This window comes from Larus michahellis, chromosome 5, assembly GCF_964199755.1.
Source record: "Larus michahellis chromosome 5, bLarMic1.1, whole genome shotgun sequence".
NCBI classification, from domain to species: Eukaryota; Metazoa; Chordata; class Aves; order Charadriiformes; family Laridae; genus Larus; species Larus michahellis.
The window spans coordinates 65,141,350-65,147,660 of record NC_133900.1 but is presented as its reverse complement, the minus strand read 5'-3'; the positions used below and the strand labels follow the sequence as shown (position 1 = coordinate 65,147,660).

General features: G+C 43.8%; 1 protein-coding gene across 1 annotated transcript in view; it reads left to right on the top strand.

The window, feature by feature from the left end:
- Nucleotides 1-6,311, top strand: part of PPARGC1A (PPARG coactivator 1 alpha) — a 371,540-nt gene that overhangs the window by 297,225 nt on the left and 68,004 nt on the right. The gene's annotated exons all lie outside the window — the stretch shown is intronic.

The following is a 6,311-nucleotide window of genomic DNA, read 5'->3' as shown; positions in this document are numbered from 1 at the left end:
CCATTTCACTCCAAGATCAGCATTTTTGGATTTTAGCAAAGTTAAAGAAATATGACTTTCCCCCTTATTGTTTCGGAAGATTTATTCACTTGTGTAAATGAAGTTTAAAAAATTGGCAAGGCCTTTTATCTCATATAAAATAAATCTGAAGATAAATGATCTTTTCCGCTAACATCACCTATCATTAAAGTGGCTAAATGAAAATCAAAATGTGTTGCTATTTAGTGCCTGCTCGCCTTTTTTACGGGAGATGAAATTGAACATGTTTACTGGGCAGGAATTGTCAGCACTGCTTCGATTTATAGCATTGTCCAGGATACAAATTAACAATCACTATGTGTTTCCCCCACTGTCCCTAGAAGATGGTAGCCCTGTCTCCCCAAAGTGTGTGCCTCCAGCTCGCTGTGCATGCTCCTACCCTGCCTTAAAGAAAACCTGCAAACAATGTAAAATTGTGTTGCATTGAACTGAGGCGCTAACATTTTTCTGTGTCTTTGTAAACAGGAGTGCATGTGAGAATGAAACAGCTGGAGGTCTACCTCCAGAAAACCCCTGGGGATGTGTCACTCTCATTTCTCCAGTCTATGCAATCTCGGTTTAATAAATTGGTAATAATATTATGATGAAGTGCTCTTTGGTGTTGGTTTGCTGTTTTTTCAGAGGATTTTTTTGCATAGCAACTTGCAACATAAATTAAAATAATCTTCCATTTAGACAGTTTCCTATTTGTACTTAGTTCTTTGTTCCTCAGAGAGGAAGGGGGAGCCTGCACTGGGCAAAAGGGAAAGGTGCACTCCAGTGAAGTCTCTATTTCCATATGAATTCTACATGATCCTTTCAATGCTTTTGGTTAAATGCATTGCCCTGCCTTGCTGTTCTGCGTATGGAGTTCAACAGAGAAGAGGCAACAAGTAATATTTAATTGTGTCAGGTTGTCGGGGTATTTTACAACAGTAGAGATCCATTAGGAACAAACATGAAAATAGCAAACTTGTCTTATCAGTTGATAGGCATGAAGTAATGAAAGTACAGTCATAGGTCTTTTTGGGAGGAGGTATGAATCTTCACTGGTACCCACTTATAAAATAATTTTAAAACTAACCAGTGCCCCAGGGCAAAGGATGTTCAGCAAATACTAAATTTCTTGGGAACAAAGATATCCAAAGTGGTGATAGTTGATGAAATCTCAGTGCTTTATCCCTGTTCCATTCACAGGGGAAAGCTGGGGAAGCCTGAGTTGTATGAAAAAAAATAGGTGTAAATGTGTGGAGGAGTTTCTGCTTTGAATTGTCTTGGTCCTGTCTTCTGTAATGAGGTCTGAATTAAAGCCTGCCTAAATCCGTTTAAAAATTCCCATTCCCTTCCAAAGGATTTAGAGCAGTCACCCCTTCCAGCCACTTTAACCCCCCTTTTACTTTACTGCATTTTCTTGTACAGGTATGCAGGGAAGTGATTTGGACAGAATAAAATAAAATTAAAATAATAACTCAGCCCAAACCTTTCTATGGCTAGCAGTTCTCCTATTCCATCTCTGTACTGGTTTGTTTGGCCCTGAGTCAAAGGCGGAAGTACCGACAGATTTCTCCTCAAAAGCATCGCTGGAGGAGGGTCAGCCTCCAAAGGTTTACAGCTGCACTTGGTACAGCTAATAACCCCGGGGCTAAATGCTTATCTTCCTTTATTTCAGTTATCTGAATTGGGGATGGAGGGAGGATGACATCTCTTGCCATTTGTGCAACTTTTTTAGATTAATATTGCAGCTCCAAGAAAAATGAATAATTGGACTTTTGAGCAGAGAGTGGAACCACGAAACCCATAGGGATTCCTCTAGCACTAGTCACTAGTTTGCATATTGCAAGTTAACTGCAATTCATGAAGGGTTCCGGCTAAAAATAACTTCAGGGCTCAATTTTGGCTGGCAGGAACTACTAGTTAAGAGGTCAGGGGAAGCTGATCCTTCAGGAGCCTTGTCTGTGTGAGATGGCGCTGGCTGTTGTGGTGAGGTGACCGCGTCTCCTTTTGGCTTGTCCTTGGCTGACTCAGGAAAACGGGGTGCAGGGGCTGTGGGCAGCTGGGGAAAGGGACATTTGCTGCAGTCTGGGACGATCAGAGGCCAAGCAGCGAGTGCTGGCTGCTGCTCGCGGGAAGCTCTGCTGCCCACCGACAGCAGTCTCCACAGGAGCTCGCCCTCCTCCGCAGCCAGGCATAACCTATAAAGAGTGACTTGGTGCATAAGCAGATTTAAAAAAAAAAACCAACAAACCCAAACAAACAACAACTCCAGTTCTTTTGTGTGATATCTTCATTTTATTTTGTTTGCCCAAAATTGTAGCAGAGCAAATCTGTGGCCTGTGTTACTACAATCCGATCAGATGACTACAGCTCAGAATTATTTCCACATTATACTTTGTTTTAATATGAAAAATGCCAAGAGCTAGGCCCAAGAAAAAAGGCTGACTCAGTTCCACTGAGCTCTGTCTGAAGAAAGTCTTATTTGAAGATGAGAGATGTGTTGGTAAGGCTGTCTGTCATCTCTAGTTTATTAAAAAAAATTGCTAGAAGGCACTAAAGCTGTCCACTGCCTTTCCCTCTGTTCCTTCACTCAAAGGTGCTTCATTCACATCGACTTTACCATAGCGGTTTTGTGTAAAACAAGATTTGATTTTAGAGTGTTTAAAGGTTACTGTTCTCTCCAGTGCTGCGCTGCAGACTTGCGTGTGCTCCACTGCAGTCGCCTTCCCAGCCATTTTAGAGAGCAGATAGGCTATGTTACGGAAATATGGCATTTTTTTCTTCCCCTTGCTACCGCGAGCCATGGCATGGATCTGGCAGGGTGTATGCCCTCCTGCGCTGCTGTGGCAGCCCGGGCACCCCAGCTTCCCTCCAAGCTGGGAGGTCCTGGCTTGGTGGCTACATGGCCAGGTGGCAAAGCAAGCCCCAAAGGCAGTGTGGCCGCCCCAGTGAGGGATAGTAGCTTTGGAACAGCCTCGACTCCCACCAAATTGCTTACGGTTGCATTGGTGAATCTTTTCTGTACCCTAAGATATTGAATCCGTGGTAGTTGTTCCTGGGATTATCCTCTTCAGATCCCTCTCAGAAAAAGTTGGTAAAAACTAGTTTGGTGTTAATGATGAACGAGCTGGGAAACAAGGATAATGCTCTAGGTGCCCCAGAGAAGATGGTGCCAGGTGGATGGTAATAGGGGTAACGAGAAGCATCTGGGTGGGGTTTTCCAGGGGCATGCAGAGAGTTATAAATACAGAAGCTTCCCCAGGTTCTACCCTTTGTGGCTGAAGCTGGAGAAGACAATTGCCCGTCCCCAGAACTGGTGTGAGCATCCCAGTGAGGCTGGGAGGGGGAGAGGAAGGGCACAGCTTCTGAGTGTGTGTAGGGGGGGAAGCCCCCAGCCACTTGAATAGGAATGCCAGAAGCCGGTTCCCTGGGTCTGATAATATCAGACCTCAGCAGGTTTTGGTCCGTTCCCAGGGATTTGAACGGGTGGAAGGATAAAGGGGGAAAGAAGAACTTTATGATTTCTTTTGTTCCAAGGAAATACCAGCAGTGAGGTGAGTAAAGGAGAGATGATGAAGATCTGCAACGGTCTGTGATTTTGATGTGGTCCTGCCTGCTCTGCCAATGTGCAAGAAGTTGCAAAACAGGAATCTGTCTCCTTGGTTTGCCTGGGTGTCTGAGCTCAAACAGCACCAAAGCCTCCCCAGGAAACTGATGGGTTTACATGGCTCCGTTTCTCAAACATATAGGAGCAATAAATTTAAGTGTAGATGCTCTTTTAGAGATTAGTCTCTCTGTGAAACAGTAACACCCGAGTGAAAGACATTGTTCATGCTGCTTTTAACAGGCCTGACAAGCTGGGTTTTCCTGCAAATCATAGCAAATGTGGGTTCTGGAGAACATATGCTCCAAATGTTGGGGGGAAACGAGTGACAAATGTATTTTTTATGTAATCAGCTGGAGTGGCTTTTGCTTTTCTTGTTTTAATAATGAGTAAGTGAAATATGCTTGTGAAGAGGGAGATGCTCAGGAAGGTATGAGAAAAATTAGGAAGATTTCTTGCAGTGGGTACCTGTGCCCCTGCTTCACTAAGGTACTCCTGGAAGGTTTTACTACAAGCACCAACTTACAAAGCGTTGCATGTCTGCAAGCCTGGTTAACACTGATAATCAGCTAATTTGCACTACTAGTGAGTATTCACAGTCAGGTCCATTTGCATGTGAACAAGCAAGCGAATTCCCCTGGCATTTGGTGCTGTCTATTTGAGCTCTCGGTCTGTGGAGGCAGATGTGGCAAAATTCAGGCTGGTGTCAGTAATGTCAGTAATGCATTGCTGTTTGGAGAAAGTTGTTTTGGACTCTGTAATATACAGCTCCTCAGACAGCAGCCTGTGGCCCAGAGCTGGGCCAGGAATTAATTTGGCCCAGATCTCTTGAGTTTTTCAGAGAGCTGGTACAGAGCACCATTGTGGTTTTCCTCTGTTTAAAAAAAAAAAAAAAAAAAAAAGCCAAAATCTCAGTTCACAACTGCCCTAGCAAAATTGGAGAGAGCACACTGTTTTATTCCATTGTAGAATTACTGCACCAATGAACCCAGAAGTTCAAGGAGTTTGACTCACTGGCTTATGCTATTGAGAGTGTATTCTGGGTAAGGTGAAGTGGATAAATAAGGAAAAGAAGCTGAGAAGGGGAAAAAAAATAAGCAAACAAATAGGATAGAAGTGGAACAGAGAGAATGGACTAGAGAACAAATAAAGGACTGTGCAAAAAAATAAGAGTAAAGATGCACAGAAGGAATATTTCTAATAAAAAATTAATAGGGTACATATACTTTATATAGAACACTATTCACGCGAACACACCTTTGGGGTGCAGTTTGCTCTTTTATGTACAGCATTGGCTGATCATCTGCTGTGAGGCCATTCACTCTTGGAGGGTCGAGTGGAAGGGGTTGAACTGGTGTCAGAACTGGTTTGCAAACCTCAGCTTGGTGAAGCTCTGTTCTAGCACTGTTCCAGACTGCTCCAGCACTGTTTTTATATACAAGTTTTGTTGTCCTTACTCCACTGTAAAAGTAGCAAACTTTGCTGAAAATCGGCAAGTACTGTTGTCTTGGGGGCAAGGAAAGAAATTTCCTTCCTCAGTGCCACGATGAAGGAACTAAGTTTTGGATTTCAAAATCATGGGCCTCCAAAATCAGTTACTTTTTTGAGAAATCCAAATTACAGGGAATAAAAACATGACCGTAGTTAGAAAATGTGTGTGAAAGAAGCGGAGGAAGAAATACAATGAATGCTGAATCCAGGAAAACGTCAAGGACAGAGGGCTTGAAGGCTTCGGTCGTTGAATTCTGTTCCCTGTTGTTGCAGGCGGCCATACCTTCCAGTCCCATTAAAAAATGTATCAGGATTTGGGCATTTGTGCCCAAATGCTGTTGGAAGATTTGCCAGAACTTTCTTGAATTATGGCCCTGGAAGAAGAAAAGGCAAAACTTGGGAGTCGCTGAGACTAGGTACAGAGTAACCTGAAAACGGGGGGAGTGCGGTGATTGAGGAGGTGGTCTGATGACGGACATTTCAACAGGGCAGATTGGGTCAAACAGACCCGCAGACTTTACCAGCTGAAAGAGGGTTCTCTTTGTATGCATTTGTTATGGAACCAAATAGCGCATGTGTGCTCAGATATTGCCGCAGGAAAGATGTTTGTGCAATTCTTTCGTGTTGTCAAAACACAAGGGGAGAGCATTGCTAAAGCTACTAGGGACTGTTCAGAAGACAAGGTTTCCTTTGAGGAGAGCAGCTTAGGTGCTGGCTGGGTTTCACAGGCTTCATTTACATATGCTGAGGCTGCGCCGTTTCCAAACTGCAACTGCCTGCCTCGCTTTTCTCCTCTTACAGGCACAAAAAACCCACGTTAAAACATAGAGGGGGGGGGGAAGGATCCTAGTGAGTAAATTTATACTATGGCTGGGGTTAGACACTTCGATTTTTAAAAATAAAATTCTTCCCAGGCAATGGGGAACCCTTGCTGAAACCTTGCAGTCTTTTGTAGTTGGAATCGTGCTTGGCAGCCCTTCCAGGTAGCGCTGGAACTGCCAGCAGAGTTCAAGGCGTAACGTGGACAGGGCCATAGAAAAACCCTGGGGGACTCTGTTATTATTACCTATTGCTTGCACCGTCTACAGTGCACTAAAAGTTCTCCAGTCTCTAAAGCTTCTATGGTGAGCGCACCACTAAGGTCACAGTTTATATCTATCAGTTAACTTGCTAATTTGAAGGGAAAGCAGTGAAGTGGAAATGT